The sequence below is a fragment of the Melospiza melodia genome, chromosome 18 (genome assembly GCF_035770615.1).
Source record: "Melospiza melodia melodia isolate bMelMel2 chromosome 18, bMelMel2.pri, whole genome shotgun sequence".
NCBI classification, from domain to species: domain Eukaryota; kingdom Metazoa; phylum Chordata; class Aves; order Passeriformes; family Passerellidae; genus Melospiza; species Melospiza melodia.
The window spans coordinates 2,936,216-2,953,798 of NC_086211.1; positions in this window are offsets into that span (position 1 = coordinate 2,936,216).

The following is a 17,583-nucleotide window of genomic DNA, read 5'->3' on the forward strand; positions in this document are numbered from 1 at the left end:
GGGTACAGCCCTGTGGTTTAATGCACCCAATCTCCTTGGGTCAGAGAATCCCAGAATGGTTTGGGTTGGAAGGGACCTTCAAGATCATTCAGATCCAACCTTGAGACAACTTCCACTGGACCACATTGCTCCAAACTGCATCCAGCCTGTCTTTGGACATTTCAGCTTTCCCAAGCTGGGCTTTGCTTCACCTGTGTTGGTGCAGTCCCTTGAAAAATCAGTGTTTTCCCATTTAATGTCTCAGCCTTCCTGAGCCTGGAGCAGCCAGGGCTCTGCACCAGAGCAGGCATGGGGCCTCATGGAGGTGTGGGAAGGCAGATGATGTGGCCCTTTGGAAACAGCATCTGAAGAGGGGTCTGAGCATGGAAATTACCTGGCAGGGCGAGACCAGCCTTTGGAAAATGGCTTTGAGTCACAGAATCATGGAGTGGTTTGGGTTGGAAGGACCTTGAGATCATCTAGTCCCACCCCCTCGTCATGGGCAGGGACTCTGTGTCCCTGGTGCCAGTGGAGCTGTGCTGCTCTGCTCTGAGCATCTGTCACCAGTAGGGCACAGCAGGGAAGGGGTGGCGAGGGCCATGTCACCAGGTGAGGGTGGTGCCAGCTGGGAGAGCCACCCCTGGGGGCTGTGGTGGCCCCTGGCACGTCCATGTGGGGCTCCTCTCCTGCAGCAGGCTCTGAGGGACGTGGTGGAGCATCCTTGGAGGGTGTGATGGGAAAGGCTGGCGTGGCTGTGGTGAGCACTGGGGATCCCGCCCGGCTCTGTGGTGGGAGGAGGACACAGGGATCGTTTGGATGACACACGAGCTCATGCTTTTACTCTGAGTAACCTTCTGGCAGAGAATGGAGCCTTCTACCATGCCCTGTGCTCCTGGGGGTCCATGGCAGAGCCCTGGAGCAGGGCAGGCACACCCAGCCCCTGTCCATGAGAGTGTCCATGGCCACCTCTGGCAGCAGAAGGTGGCCATGGAGGAGCTCCATGCTGGGACAGGCCTGGGTGGCTGCTCCTCGTCATCCAGCAGCTCTGCCATGACTCTAACAGGCGGGTTTGGGTTGTTGTCCACAAAGTAGGCAGGACCTGTTTGGGTACAATGCTGTCCCAGCCTCCTGCTGCAGGTTTCTGCTGTCCCCAGTCCTTTGTGATGCCTTCAGCCAGCTCTCCTGGGAGGTTCTCTAGTGCTGAGGTGTCCAGATGGGCTTATGGTAAAGCCTGGGGTCCTTCCCAACACTTCTCTCTGCTTCCCAACACCTCCAGGATTTGTCCACACCCTAAAGGCCAAGCAAACTTTAGAGGAATGAATGAATTAACCACAGAATGGTTTGGGCTGGAGAGGATCCCAAAGATCATCTCATTCCCATCCCTGCCATGGGCAGGGACACCTTCCAGTGTCCCAGGTTGCTCCAAACCCTGTCCAACCTGGCCTTGGACACATTCACAGTCCACCCATTTTCAGCGCTGTTGGTTTTAACCCGCCATAGCCTGGACTTGGAGCACGCTGTGAACCTGCAGATCCTGGTCCTGGAGCAGCTCAGGAATGGGTAGGGAGAAGCATTTCTCCAAAAATCCCTCACGTGTGACCTCAGAGCTTCAGTCTAAAATCAAACTGAGGAGGACAAAGGTGTATTAGAACACCAGAGCTACACTGGGGCAAGCCCAGGCTGGGTTAGTCCTGGATGACAAAGCCATTTTGCCTTCAGGAATGGCCCCAGCAGACCCCATCCTGCACAAAGACCTTGCTGGCAGCCTCCTCTCCTCTCCCTCCTCACAGCTGTGGCCAACAGGAGGTTGCATGTGCCAAGGGGTGGATCTGCAGCCTCCTGTCCCTCCCTGCCCTGCCTCACTGGGAACATGTCTGTCCAGGTGAGCATGGCAAGGTGTTTCCTGTGGAGCCACTAACCAGTGGTTGAGCAAGCTAGAAGGGAGGTTCTCCTCCTTCCCCAGCCCTTTCCCTGCTCTGGCTCCATCCGTGGGCAGCGTCCTCTCTGAGCTGCTGAGGCTCCTCAGCCTCCCCATGGCAGGAATGGAGGTGTGAAGGTCTCCTCTGGGCTCCAGCAGCAGAACAGGGCGGTGAGGGCTGGCTCCAAAGAGGTGAGACCTTCCTACACCAGTGCTGGGGTGGTAGGAGCAAGAGGAGAGCTCCAGGAGCCATCTCAGGAGCTGAGTGTGAGTCTGAGATGGGATGGGATGGGATGGGATGGGATGGGATGGGATGGGATGGGATGGGATGGGATGGGTGGCCCTATGCAGCTGCTCCAGCCTTGTTTCACCTCCCACTGAGGTCCAGAAGGCTCCTTGATTGCCAGGAAGGGTCATTGGGAGGTTCAAAGCAGTGATCTACAGCAGTCCACCTCTGCTGGAAGTGTTCTAGAGGCTCAGGGGATGAACCAGCCATTTCTTGTAGGACCTGGGAGGGTTAGGAGGAAATCTGGGGGTTTTTCTCCAGGTCTGGGCTCCTCATCTGGCCCCAGCAGCAAAGGGAAGAGTGGATGGGGGGTCACCTCAGTGCTTGAAGGGACTCATGGTGGTTTCCTGGTCTAGCTGGGATGCAGCAATGTGCTCCAGCCCCAAGCTGGGCTTTTCTCCCCAGCTGGGCAGCCAGGCCAGAGCAGGAGTCTGTTTTTGTAGGAATTGTTTCTGCAGAGGGATTTCCTTGCTGTGTCCTCCCCCGTCTCACCACAGCCTTTTCCATGGGTGTTCCTGGGGCTGTTTCTGGGATGTCTCTGACAGGATTCCCTGGACATTTGGACGCTGACAGGGATTTTGTTCTCGGTGTACGGACGGGTCATTCTGTGTCCCTGTACCCTGCAGGGCAGGCTGTCCTGGGGCTGGTGGCTCTCTGGGGGTGCCACCCTCTGTGTCTGTGCCAGAGAGGTGCTCACAGTGTGCAGGGTTCATGGGTGCTGCCGTTGGGTGGGACCCAGGGCTGTGTTCCATCTCTAGGACACCGTGCTCCCTTCTCCCTTCTCCATCCTGTTTAAACTTCCCCCAGCCAATCAGCTCCTGCAGCAGAGCAAACATCATCTGGTAATTAATCTGCACAGATGGGCTTTGTTTGAACAAGCTGGTGTGCACTGGCCTCAGAGGAGGGAGCAGCAGGGCCCTGGGGTGGGGGCACCTCACACACCCTGCTCCAGCCTCTCCCATGTCCAGGGCATCCCTGGCATCACCAGATCCTTTGTCCAGTGCTTGGAGCTGAAGGTGGTCCAGGACATTTGGTTTTGTCAATGGAGAGAGACGTGAGAAAATGGGTTTTGTGGTTGTGAAACCCTGATGGAGCCAGGGAGGGAGGGAGGAGACTCCCACTCCTCTCTCAGGGGCCTCTGGAGCTGCTCCATGATCAGAGCAGCTGGGCTTGGACATGGAAAACATTGAAATGGAAAATGCTCAAATGGAAAATGTTACAATGCTGTCAAAGATCTCACCTGGAAAACCTCAAAGTGAATGGGAATCTGCATTTCTCAAGGAAAAAAAAAAAAACTTTTGGAAGCCCTCAAGTGCTTCAATACCCCTGGATTATTTTTGCTGCCCTGGTAATTATTGCCTCAGTTTGTGCTGAATTGGCAAAGTGCTGCTGTTACCCCAGAACCTCATTTTTCAGGTGATGTTGTTTGCTGCAGTGGTGGCCACAGGGGCTCACAGCTCCATGGGCACAGCTGAGGGCAGAGGAGGAAAATTCCCAATCCCATTGGCACCAGGAAAAATCCATTGAGCACTCAGAGCCCTGCCCTGCGCAAGGAGGGCATTTTTTGGGACAAACTGGGAACATGGAGCTGTGTCTGAGCCCTTTAGTGACAGAGCCCTGCCAGCCATTAGGGAGATGTGTCCCTCCACGTGTCACCTTCATGTGCTGGCTGCAGGTGACAGATGCCATGGGCAGCTCCATGAACCACAGGAGAGCAGAGCAGCCCTTCCAGCCCCAGAGATTTCAGGTCCCTGACAGCAGATCCCAGCCTGAGCTGCCCTCCTCTCTTTCTGTGTCCCTGCCTGCAGCTGGGGCTGCTCCTGTTTTTAACAGAGCATTTCTAGATTACAGCAAGTGACAGCAGAGTGATTTGTGGTGGGTCAGGTTTCCTGCCCCTTCTCTTATAGCCCTGGCTTATAAAAATATCCTCCCTGTGGGATTGCTTTGGGTCCATCTTTGCTGGCCAGTTCAAATCCCTGTGTTTGATTTGTGTTAGGAGGGCTTGGGAAAGCTCAGTGCCTCTTGGTGCCAGTGCCCAGCACAGCCCAGTCCCTGCCAGGGCTCCAGGGTGGGGAAGGCTCATTTCCATCTCTGTGGAGTGAAGGGAGGTGCCCTGGGGCTCCGAGGCAGGGAAGGATTCACCTTGGCACCCCTTGGCCATCTCTCCATGGTGCAGTTTCACAAAGCCTCATCTCATGTGCCCTGTGTGGTCCTGCTCTCACTGCCTTATAAAAATCCCTGGCTCAGAGGGAATCTGTTGGTTTTGGTGCATGGCATGAGGCTGGTTTTGGTGGGGATTGGTGTCTCAGGGGGCTGGGGTGGCCAGAACCTCCTGCAGATCCCAGAGCCATCAAATGAGCAATTAACTGAGGCTGATGAAAGGATCTGAGGGAAGAGTTTGATGCAGGAAGCAGCACGGATCACATCCATGGTTCCCCACCACCCCATTGTGCCCCACTCTGCCTCCCCATGGCCTCTCCCTGCTTTGGGAGGTCTCAAAGGGCCTCACAACCACCACTAAATGCAGATTTTTATTTTTTTTTTTCTGAGCAATCAAGACTGTCCCTGCTTCCCAGACAGGGAAACAGGGTGGGATGAGATGAAACTGTTCACCCAAGCCCATGCAAAACCTCAGCAGCAGATCTGAGCCCCAGCCTCCAGCATGGCTGCAAATCCTCCTGCTAATCTCTGCTTTGCTGAAGAGCTCCAGGGGAGTTTTAGTGGTCCCATTGAGATTACTGTCATTTCTCTCTCTTACTTCCACTCCACCTTGGCAGAATCGATTTCCTTCACTTTCTTTAGGCTTTCACTGTGGCAACAAAGCTGTGAGAAGATCCTTTTCTTCTGCAGGACCCCTCTTAAATAACCTAGGAAGCCTCCTTAGCACTCAGGAGTGGCTGTAGCTCTGTGTTCCCAGTGCTGGAGGTGACAGCTCTTCCCTTTGAGAGCACTTCAAGCACTTCCACTCCAGCTTGTAAAGGTACAGCACACATCTCACTGAGAGCTGAACATTCCCAGGACCTTCAGGAGGACAGAAACACAGCAGGACAGGCAGAGGAGACCCCCTGGGACATGCAAAGGGAGGAGAAGGCAGGGCTGCATCCATCCCAGGCAGGTTGGATGTGCTGGCTGCATCCCTGGGCCCAGCTGGAAGGAGCCCAGGGAGAGAAAATGGGCTGGCAGAGGATGCAGTGAGCAGCACAGAGCTTGTTGCTCAGGCAGGAATTGCTGGGTCCCAGAGCCTCTGCTGCAAGTGCCCCTTTGGAGGAGGATGGTGGGGATGGATGGAGACAGAGATCTCTGCAGCCAGGTCGTGGAATTTGGGGTTTATTGCAAAGGGCCTGGGTGCAGGGCCCTGCTGGGAGCTGCCAGCCACAGCTCAGAGCAGGCCTGAGAGAAGAGAGGGGGAGAGAGGATGAGAGGGTGAGAGAGTAAGGGAGTAAAAAAGGTAAGAGAGTAAAAGGGTAAGAGAGAGGGAGTTTCCTGTTCCAATACAATAAATCTTCTTCTGTGTTGAATATTTTAATTCTCACTAACCAATCTAGTACAAGGTACAAATCCTATAGCATTTCCATACAGCCTGTAAGAATCATTACATTATCATACTGTGTTACATTTTAAACCCTAAATACTCCTCTTTAGGCCCCTTCTGCCAAGCTGCCAGGGTCTGCTCTGACCCTTGGGCCTGCCTGCAAGCAGAGGGTGTTGAGATTACCTTCAGTCTGGCCACACCATTGTTTTCCAGTTGTTCAGTAACTAATCTCAAAGCTTGCTTTCATTTCAATCTCATTTATAGTTTCCATATTCTCAAAATCTTTTGCCAGACAATTGTATTTATAAGGCTTTCCTGTTTCATCTTCCCCATACCCCTTGTCCGGGGCTGGTGTGGGCAGAGCTGTGGCACCCAGCCCTGCAGCACCTGCAGGCCCACAGGTAAAATGCAACTGGGAATGGTGGAAATGCAAGGCCAGGCTGTTGTCACCTGCAAGGGGACAGTATGCAGTGTCCCAGCATGGCACAGTCCTGAGCTCAGCTGCTGCTGCCCCTGCCCAGGCTCCAGGGCAGGGAATCATCCTCACTTGCAGCACTTTGAGTGGCTGAGACACTTCTGCAACAGCAGTAACTGGCTTTGAGTCTGATTCTGACCCGACAGAACCCTGCTAATGCAGCTCCTGGATCAGGGCCAGCAGAGCCAGGGTGGAATTTCACCTTTCTCCACACAGGGAGATGCTCAGACTTGGATATGTGCAGGCAACATCTCTCTCCTGCTCAGACACTGCTCCCATTCCCAGCCAGGCAGTGATGGAGCTGCTCTCTGGGGTGGGATAGCCTTGTGGCACAAACATGGGCTCAGCCTCCCAAAACCACTCAGGAGTGCAAATCTCTGCCTGCTGCAGGCACAGCATGGATGGGTATCATGAATTTTTAGTGGGGATGGAGGAAATAATCTAAGCCAGGGCAGGCAGAGGAAAATGTTCAGGGTCTGGTTTGAGAGCTGTAAGCTTTGGAACCTCCTTTCTCCCCCTGAGCTGATCCCAGCCCTGTGAGGTTTTTCCCTACCTGCACTGCCTTTTGAGGATTTTATAGAGAAATGGGGAAACTGAGACAGGGAGATGTGCTGAAACTCATGCCAGCAATTCATCTGAAGTGCTTGGGCTCCCTTGGCTTACATGTCCCTCTCTTTTGTCCCTCCTTCTCTGGACTAAAAGGGTCAGGGAAAAAGTGCAGTCCCATCTTCATGAGGAAAATGGAGAGCTCCCTGTCCATAGACTGGATATGCAGCAAAAACATTTGCAAGATGGAAAGGATCTGCAGATTCTGGTTTCCAGGAGGGGCTCTTGGATGCTGAAAAACCCAGAAAAGCAAAAAATATCCAAAGGCTGTAGCAAACCTAGAGATCCAGCAGGTCTGCAGATGCAGAGGTGAACCCTTTTCCAAAGGGAGGGAAGGGAATTTGGGGGGTGGGAAATCTCCCTGGCAGTTCTGCCATCCCTTTAGGACACAGGGTGAAAGAATGGGCCCCAAACTCACTTCCACCCCCCAGATTAAGCAGTAGGGGACAATAAAAAAAATCACAGTGTCCCGACAAATATAATTAACAGGAAGAAAAGGAGAGATTTTTCAAAGTTTGGGTGCTCAGCAGCGATGTTTTATTCATGGCCCGGCAGGGAAGTGCTGGCGGTGCCATTAATTATGGGAGCTGCGCCTGCTCCGGGGAGCTGGGCTGGGCTTTATCATCCTGACACCTGGAACAGGGAACTGGGGCAGCCTCTGGGGCCACCACACTCAGGGACATGAGCCCTGCTTCTCCTCCCTGCACCATCCTTGTCCTCTGCCTTCCAGAGGGTCCTGCCACCCCTGCTCTTCTTGGAGCACCACATTCCCCAAAGAGCAGAGGATGGACAAACAGCCCCATAGGGAGGCATCACCACCCTCCCTATGGCTGGGAAGGTCTTGGCAGTGCCACTGAAGTCATGGCTTGGTCAAAGAACCAAATCAAAAGAGATGATGATGATATAAAGAAGTGCATTCAAAACACAACTAAAGCGCTGGTTGGAACCATCCCCGGGCTTGGTGCACCCCCCAGGAGCAGCTCGCAGCTCTGATGATTTCCTATTCTGGGAAATCTCCCCAGTAACTTTCCAGAGAGGTAATAAATAAAATATTTAGTGTTCAGCAAGCTAAAGCAGGTGCAAGAACAGCACAAGTGGGAGAAGGGACCTGGGAAGGGTCCCTGTGGGAGTTGGCTGCAGCTTGCAGAGATGTGAAGGAGAGGGACCAGCACAAATGGGGCCAGTGTGGGAGAAAGGTGACCTTGCAGCAGGACATCCCTGTGCATCACATTTATACCCCTGGAAGTGTCCAAGGCCAGGCTGGATGGGGTTTGGAGCAACCTGGGATAATGGAAGGTGTCCCTGCCCATGGCAGGGGTGGCAATGAGGTGAGCTTTAAGGTCCCTTCCAACCCAAACCATTCTGGGATACTATGAAAATATTGCCATGAAAGAAACTTCTCCAAAAATCTCTTTGAAATACAAAAGTGGTGAAGCAAGGCTGGAAACTGGGACAACAACCTGGGGGTAAAGAAGAGGGTGACCTGTGGCATTGTTAGATCCAGTCCAGGGCTGCACCCAGGGCGGCTGGTGCACCTGGTTGGTGGCACTGCACAAAGAACAGGGTCTTTTGTATCTGCAGTGCCTGAAAAGGCAGGGTACAAACCAGGAGAAGCTTTGAAAGCATCCTCAGAGGAGCAGATGCTGGATTAATGAGAGGAACAGCCTCTGTCTGCCTGGCAAGGAGGGACCATCCCTGCGGGTGTGGGATGGCAGGTGGGACCTGGCTGGTTCCTGCTGTCACCTGTGACTGGGGGAGCTGATGGTGGGGCGCAGTCCTGCCTGGCTCTGCTGGGACCCAGTGCTGCATTCCCCCATCTCTTTTAATCAAGGAAATGCTCAGTTGTGTCCAGGCCCGGGCGCTGTCACCGAGGATTGATGGCCTGGCACACCCAGCCCCGGTGGCAGCCCGGGCTCAGATGGCCCCGCTCATCCTTGCTTCCAAATGCAAACTGCATTTCATTTCTGCAGGAGAGGCAGGAAGGGAAGGGCTGGCTGAGCACTCCTGCCTGCATTCTCAGCCCCAAACCTTTCCTGGCCCTGATATCCCATGGGCAGGGCTCCACCAACGCCAAATCTCTGCTGCTCCATGGGGGGATGAACTCTATTCCCCATCTTAAGGGTCTGGTTGGATTCAGTGTTTTTTTTAGGAGCAAATAATGTGTCTAAAGAGTTTTGTCTGGGGGATTCCATCCTACACAGAAGGGGCTCATATCCCCCAAGATGCAGAGGGACCCAGAACCCTGGGAACCATCAGCAGCTACTCAGGGGGATGCAATTAGCTTAATTGGTGTGAGAATTAGAGGGAAGATGGTGTACTCTTGCCCAGCTCAACCTAATGAGAGGAGAGCCATCCTCCTCCCCAGCCTGCTGGTTATAAATAGGAGCAAACAAGAGGGGTGGTTTGGATGCTGGGCAAGGCTTGCCTGGTGTGGGCTCTGGTGGTGGTGGTGGGATGAGCTGTGCTGTGCTCAGCCCCTCGGTGCCTCCCCCAATTCCCTCAAGGGGGTCCTGGTGCAGCATCTCTGGGGGAGGTGGCGTGGGACAGTCTGTCACCGCAGCAGGGCTGGGCTGGCTCCCAGGCATGGCAGCTCCATCTGCTCCTGCAGAAAGCCCTCCTGTTCCCTCCTGTTCCGCCCCCACAGCCAGCCAAAGGTACCTGGTAACCCTTGCTCGGAGCTGGCTCCGCACAAAGCTCTGTGCTCTATAAAAAGCCAGGCTCCCTGGGAAGAGCCCCCCTCTATTAGGATTTTTATAGAGACACCCGATGATGAGCAAATCTCCCCTACAGACTGGAGTGGAGGCTCTTGGAAAGCAGATCTGGGAGGAAAGGGTTTGTGAGGGGAAAAGGACATGTTGTGGGGGCAGAGGGGCAGGGAACTGCTCCCCATGGTCTGAGCTGTTCAGGGGTAATAGCAGCAGCACTTGCCTTATCCCTGAGCCCTTCATCTTGCTCTGAACGTGTCAGTGCCTGAAACTTTAATGCTTTTACACTGATGCTTTAATTATTAAACGTGGAGGTAATGGAGAAGCCAAGCTGGAAGAGGTGGCTGCTGTGCAGGGATCCAATCCTGCATCCTGGGCATGCAGGAGGCTGCAGCATGGATCTGAGCATCCCAGGGCTGCTGTGCTGAGCAACACAGATCAGACACTGCTCTGGCTTCGTTCTGAGTGCTTTTTGGAATTCCCCACATTATATTCCTGCTCTGCAGGGACCACGGAAGGTCTCAGTATCTCCTGCTCTCTGCCCGTGGTGTGTTTGTCTGGTTAAGTTTGCCAGAGGGGACGGATGTTCTCGAAGGACTGACAGAGGAAATGTTTGTGATCCCTCTGAATGAATGTCTGTGCCTTGGTTGTCTGTAATTTGGGAGAGAACTGTGAGCTGTGTGGCTGCTTCCAAGGCTCTTTCCCAAAGGGAAGTGTGTCAGATTGAAGTGGAGGGGAACGAGCTCGTCTGCAGCCACGATCGGAGCCTGATGGTGCTGGGGAAGAGCCTCCCTCTAGCTACAAAACTGCACCGTGCTTGCCAAAAAATGTAAAGCTCTTGTGCTAACAGGGCAATTAATTAATTACAGCTCATTAGAAGAATTACAATCCCATTAGCTCCTTTGGATCATGATGGGGGGGAGCTGATCCTCAGAGGATGAGACTGAGGGCACTCCAGGCTGCTGAGAGCTGCACTGGGGAAACTGGGGGTGCTCTGGTTTGTGGGGATGGGGTCCTGCTCAGACCACCCCCAAATGATGGCCCTGTGCTTCCAGGGAAGCAGACATTGAAATTGCTCCTGCCTTCCCAAAATCCCAGTCTGCTCCCAGGATCTTGTCCTGGCTGTCAATCTCTGCTCTGTCTGGCCGTGCTCTGCCCACATCCCCATTTAGAGATGGCTCATGAGACTCTGCCTGAGGAGGGATGGATCAGGATAAGTATCTGACCCCATGTGGGACAGGTCATGGGGTCCTGGCACCACAGCTCTCTGCTTTCTCTGGAGCAAATCCTCCCTCCTGCCCTCCTTCTCCCCTTGAAATCCCATTAACGCTCCCTTTATTCTTTGCCTCGCTTTGCTGTCACTCTCCGCTCACTCGGTTCTTTGATCCCTTTAATTTATTACTTTTATTTCACAGAATCTTTTATTATAATTTTTTTATATATATATCTATAAGAAAAAGGCTCTGTCATCGAGGCTGGGTGAGAGGGGACCTCTCTGATTAAATATAGCAACGAGACGTGCTGCTCACTGCGTGCCAGCCCTGGGGTGTAGTGCTTGTCCTCCCAGAACTTGGGCTATTTCCCTCCTCCTCCTCCTCCTCCTCCCTGCTGGGACATGGAGGAGTTCTAGGGCCTGCCACGAGTCCAGATAAATTGCTCCAGACCTTAAGCCCTGACTGGAGCAAACACCAAGTTTCCTCAATTTCCGTTCCCTGAGCCTGATGCTCAGAATCTGGGCGTTTCCGTAATGCAGTAACACACCTCATGAATAAAGATTAAGTTGATTAAAAAAGGAAAACCCAGAGCAAGGCTGAATAAAAGTGATTTGCAGAGATTAGATGCTCTAGCACATCAGGAGTTCCCTAAAGGGCTGAGCTAACATGTTCAAACATAAGAGCTTTAAGCCCTCTTCCCTGTTTTGTAATTAATGGCTGTGGGTTGGGAAGACTGACTCTCCCACTTGATAATTGTCCCTGTGGGACACACTGAAGTTTTATGCACTGCTCCAGAGGCCAGCATCTCCTGTAACCTGTTCCCTGCTTTCCATGGGATGTGCTTTGGGCAGTAGTTGCACAAACAATTCCCTTCCAGTGGCCAGATGTGGGGGGAATGGAGCAAAGCAGAGGGATGAGCCTTGTACCCCAGCATGCACAGCTTCTTCCATGCTCCTGGATCCCAAAACTGGGGATAACTCTCCTGTGTGACTCCTTCTAAGGAAGATGAATAGTGAAAATCAAGGGTTTTTTCTTATTTGTGAAAGTGAGACTGAATATGAAATGTGTCCATGTGATGCCCCAGCAGACAGGGTCATATCTCAAGTACCTGGAGCAGCCAAGGAAAAACACCCAACTCCTTTTGCTGTGCATCAAATCCAAGGGGCTGCTGCTGTCCCACCCTGAGCTCTCCCTCTGCCACATAAAAACAAAGGTTTTGTCTCTGAAAAATTGGGAAAATTGGGGGAAAAAGCCCCACAGTCTTTTCCTTCTCCAGGGAATCTCCTTCCCTGGATAGCCCTGGGCCCCAAAGCTTTAAACCTGCCTCTTGCATGCCTGGGGTGATGCTCTGGGAAAGGGGCACTGTGTGTTCTCTAATGGGACAGCAGGGAAAGGAATGTGAATACGTCATCTGGAAAATCTTTTCTCTGAGATTTGCAGGGGTAGATATACAGGCAGAATCCACCTCGCTTCATGTCCTCATCAGAATTTCCCATTTGTGCTCAGGGCTGCAGCAATGTCACTGCTCTGGGCCAGGGCAGTGTCTTGCTGTTTGAGTGAGTGAGACTATTCCTGTACCTGAGAGATGATAATGTAATTGGCCTTTTTAATTCTGACCTGAAAATGGGAGGTTTTCCACGCCACATATCCCAAACCCCCGTCCCCACTCCCTTTCCTCTCTGGAGATGCTGTCACTGAGCTGATGCTGGTGGACCCTAACTGGAAACCAGCCCCAAGGTGAGGCTTTGTGTGTCCCAGCATGTGGGGAGCCCACCCTGAGGTGAGCACACCTGGAGTGGAGCATCCTCAGGAAGGAAATCCAGAACAGGATGACAGCAGCAGAGAGGGGTAAAAAATGGAGCTAATTTAAAGGTTCCCATGATAGATTCCTGAACTTGATTATGCAGCATGGCAGGGTCTGAACTTGGCACTTCAGGGTCCTCTTCTTGTCCCTGCACGACCCAGGGGCTGCAATTCCTGCTGGAGTATTTTGTGTGTGTGTGTGTGTGTGTGTGTGTGTGTGTGTGTGTGAATTAAATTCCATCACAGGCAATTACCCTCAGTCTCTTCAAATTCCTTGGGGAGCAGGGAGGCATTTGCTGGTGCTGTGCCTGCCCGAGGAGTCTCAGGTGTCAGGAGCTGCAGCCTGGAGGTGGCTGCATTGCAGCGCTGCGCTGCTTCACTCTCTGATTCCTTATCCAAAGAAATTCCTGCCTTTCTCCGAGTTCCCCAGCAGCACTGGGAGGGGGGAGGCTCCAGGGGTGCATTCGTGTGCTGCCTGTGCAGCTGGGACAGCTGTGCTCCGATGCTGAGGGATGCTGCCTTAGCTTTGAATCCAACTGGAAATGCAGCTGGTGGAGCAGCAACTCCCCCCTGCTCCTCTCCCTTCTCCCTGCAGTCACAGCCATTCATCCCAAGCAGTTGTATCCAGCCCTGTGCTTCAGCAGGAATTGCTTCCCCATCAATCCAGCTGCTGTTTCTTTTCCCCCCCGAGGCTTCCAAAGGCTGTAAGTCCGCAGCAATGTGCAAATATTGGAGAGCTGTGCGTGGGGGATTAGTGACTTGGCAATTAAAATATTTGACCTACATCTTGTTGAGTACCAGCAAGGTCAGATGGAGCTGTGCTTCTTCCCAAAACTTCTTCCCGAAGGAATTTCAGTGCTGCTGTTACTTCTGTTGGAACAGGCTGCTACTGAATATAAAGGGAAGGGCTCAGGGTCTGGATCTGTGGGGCTATGTGAGGGCTGGACCCCCCAGCAGGGATTTTGGGGGTGGTGGGAGATTCTGAGGGCGGGTTGGAGATCATCTCCACAGCACAAACACCCCATAATATTTACAGGACTCTTCCCACAAACACAGCAGAGAGCGAGCATCTCCTTTTGTTCCTGAGATTGTACGTGCTGAGAATCCTTGTCCAAACAAATGAGTGGGTTTTTCTTCCAGCAAACATCACAGATTTTTTTTTTTTTTTCTTAATTTTTTTTCCTCTTCTCCTTTTCACGTGTTGTTCTCTCTGTTCTGCAAACAATGTTCTTTTTAAGCCAGGGCAGAAATCTCTGTGTGTGTGCAGAGCACGATGTGACGGCAGGACCAGCGATGTCCGCTTGGCAGGGAGAGGGAGAGGAAGTCTTTTATAAAGCTCCTCTCACCCCAAAAACAAAGCCCCCCCAGTACTGCTGGCTTTGGATGCTTTGCTCACAGCTGGGGCTACAGGGACAGTAGTCAGAGGGTTCCTGGACACCCCCAGGCTGAGGTCAGGCACAAACCCCCCTTGGGTTTGGGTGGTGATGAGTGGCTGTGACAGGGCTGGAGGAAAACTGGGAATTTGCTGCTTGGGACTGTGGGCTGTTGATTGTTTCTCAAAAATCCACTTGTATAGCTGGCATCCCCCCCAACAACCTGGGGAGGATGTTTTGTGCTGTGGTTTGAGTTGTAACAGGGATCCCTTGTTGTGACTGTGTCCAACAGCTCTGCCTGTTACTCCTGCCCTTGGGAAAGTGTCTGCTCTGAGCCTGCCTGCTCCAGGCAGGGCTGCTGAGACACCAACCTGCTGCCAGTCTAAGGGCATTGGAGTTCCTGCCTCCTGAGGCAGAGCAGAGGAGGCTGTTGGCATATGCTAAATAAACCTGGAGGTGATTGCAGCCCCTCGGGTGTGATCACAGGGAAGGGTTGTGCAAAATCCGTGTGGCTGCTCTGGGAGTTGCTGCTGCCTCTAACACTGGGAAATCCCAATGCTCCTTCCCCTTCCTGCTGAGCAGGTGCTCCAGGAGGCTGCCTCAGAGCAGGAGGAGCCCAGGCCATTGCTGGGCCCAGCTGATGCTCAAAACAGAGCCCAAAAACCTGAGTGGATCCTCATTTCCCAATGAAACCTGACCCTGAGGTTTTACCTGTTGGACCCAAGAGCGTGAACTTTTACCAAGAGACTCCAGTAACAGGTTTACCCAACAGCAGCAATGCCAGATTTTGGCAGAAGAACAGTTAGAAAACTGAAACCAACAGGTTTGCAGAAACCCCCATGGTCTGTCATTCCATATGGAAGTCACCCATTCTTTCCATGCTGAGGGGTCCCCCATCCTTTCTTTTGTTTTCAGTGGGGCTGGGGTGAGAAATTCCCAATTGCTGCTGGGGACTCACCTTAGTGAAGGTCACTGATGCTGTTTGCAGTTGTGCTGCCTGCCCTGGTCCTGCCTGGCTTCCCCTGCCTCCCCAGGATCACTCCAGGTGGGATTTGATAGCTTATCTTTACTGAGTCGTGCTGTCCTTGGAGTCTGGTAGCAAGGATTTCTTGCAGAGGCAGAAATGTCTTCAGGGCCACCAGTATGTGAGCCAGCAGGGAGCAGGGAATTGCTGAGTTTGGGTAAACTTGTCATTAGAGAGAAAATAGTTCCTCAGGTTCCTCCCTGAGCAATACACGACTTAAAATAAACCCTCAAAACAACAACAACAACAAAAAAGAGAAAAATCCAACCTCTCCAACAACCTGCACCTCAGCATGGCTCAAAAGAAAAAGAACATCTTTTTTCATTCAACAAATTTTCCTGCAACCTCTCCCTGATTTTCTTTGGGAAATGAACTTCTGGCTAAACCTATTCAATCTCACAAAACATTTCAATTTTGACAAGAGTGCATATTCTGAAGGAACGTGGTTTCATCAGAGTTCCTCCAGCCAGCTCTAATCCCAAATGCCTCGCTGTGACTAAACCTCATTTCTATGTTAAGTACTTGAGCTTGCCTGTAAGGACCAGGTAAAAACTCAATCAGTGGAGCAGCCTCCCTGCAGCTGCCTTGTTAAACAGTGGGCTTTTAAAACTTTTCTCCTTTTTATCTTAATGGAGAAGAAGTGGAAGGTCCCCTGGGGAGAAGCACAGTTTGATCCCTGATAAACCAAGCCAAAAATTCACACTGGAGCCTTGCTGACATGCAGGGAGGTGTGGGGGCTTGGGGGTCACTCAGGACTGGGCTCTGGGAAGGTTTTGCTGCTTTGTTTTTTATCATCCATCATCCAGAAAGGAGGGGGAGAGAGGAAGAATAAAAGGAATTCTTAAGAAGCATCTTTGTTGGGAAGCACAAAGTGCAGGCCTGGTAGGCCGTGCCCTCCTGCTGGCTGCAGGCCTCAGAGAAGGACATCAATAATTTCTGCTCTGCCATGGGCATTTACAGCTGGTGACAGCCAAATTCCCATCCCAGTAGTGCTGGATTTGAGGCAGGGGCTGCCAGGAGGGGTTTCCTGTGCTCCCAGAGACCTGGATCACACCTTGCCTGGGTATTCCACCTCACCCTACTTTCCCATCCCCGTGTGAGGCGCGTGTGCCACCTGGGCATTGCAGAGGGGTCAGCTCCCCGCTGAAAATGAGACCTTTAGGATGTTCCACAGCAGCTCCATGAGGGAATCAGCCCTTCTGTGTCATCTCTGTGAGCACTGGAGCACCCCAGAGCAGCAGGTATCACCTGATGGGATCTGCTGTGCCACCCCTGCATCCCAAATGGAATTCCCTGGCTCACCCCACAGGGATAAACACCCCAAAAAAGGGAAAGGGGAATCCTCACCCCTTTAGGAGCTCCCTGCCCTGGGCTTTGCTGGGGTGTGCTGGCGACTGTGTGTGCTCAGCACTGGCACTGCAGAGCCTGGCACCCATCCCAAACTCATGCAGAGCTCAGGAATTACATGTGACTGCTCAAAATGGGGGAGAGAAACAACTGGGAACACCATGGTGCTTTACCTTGGCTTTTTGGAAACGTGAAGTTTTCAGGGAGAGTCAGAATGCTCTGTTTAGAGTTAATTTATTTTTTTTCAATTGCCTCTTCTGCTTTGGAAAATGTCTTTTAAATTATCTAGAGGAGAACTGTGATTTACAAATGAGTGCAACAACCTGGTGGGGAGCTGGTGCCTTTTGGATTGAACAAACTGCTTTGAGGCTCATGGAACAAAACCTTTATAATTTAGTCTTTCACTTAAAAATAATTTGTTTCCATATGAATGTACAGTTTTTATTTTGCTCCACAACCCAAAGATTACCTCAGCCTTTCATCTCCCTGGCCCTGGGCACTACTGAACCTCTGTTTTGTAGGACTCCACCCTCCAGAAACCATCACAGGCAGGTGATCCCAAAATGCAGCTCAGTTTCAGCCTGGCCTCTTGGCTTCCCTGCTCGAGGCTTTGAGCAGAGGGTGAAAACTGGGGGTTTGTGCCAGTTTTGATGTTTCTCCACTCTATAAATTCCAATTCCGCTTGGCTCTGGTGCCTGCAGCTGCCCAGTGCCACTTGGTGCCGTGTGATTGAGGACAGGACTTGAGCAATCCCTGAAGTTTTACCTTTATTGCCATACCCAGATCCAGCTGCTGCCTGCATCCCTTTTCCCTCTCCCAACCCCTGAGAGCTGCCAGCAGCGGGCACAGAGGCCTTGCCAAGAGCAGGACAGCACAGATATTTGTGTGTGTATTCCCCCCTGCCAGCTACAGACCCAAATTCTCTGTCTGCCTCTCTTGTCCCCTCCTGGTGGCACGGCCAGCTCAGCCTGGAGCTGCAGGGCTGATGGAGGAGCCGCTGGTGCTGATTGTGCAGGGATAATTTAACCTTGCTCCGTGCCCAGCGCTGCCCCGGGAGGTGCAGCAGGGCTGGGGATGCTTTATTTAGCAGCGGGGGCGGGTGTGAAATGCCTCTTGTAAAAGACAGGGCGGGTTTGTAGTGTTTAAATGACCGTCAAATAGAGCAGGAGGCTGGGGCGGGTCGTGTCCTGTCTGATCCCTCGGCCTGCTGCTGTCTGTGCCCCCGAGCATCCTCAGCTGATGTCTGAGCCCACCGAGCTCTCTGTGACCTGGTTTGGCACAGGAGAGGATGCCCCATGCATGGGCAGGTCCCCCAAGGCTG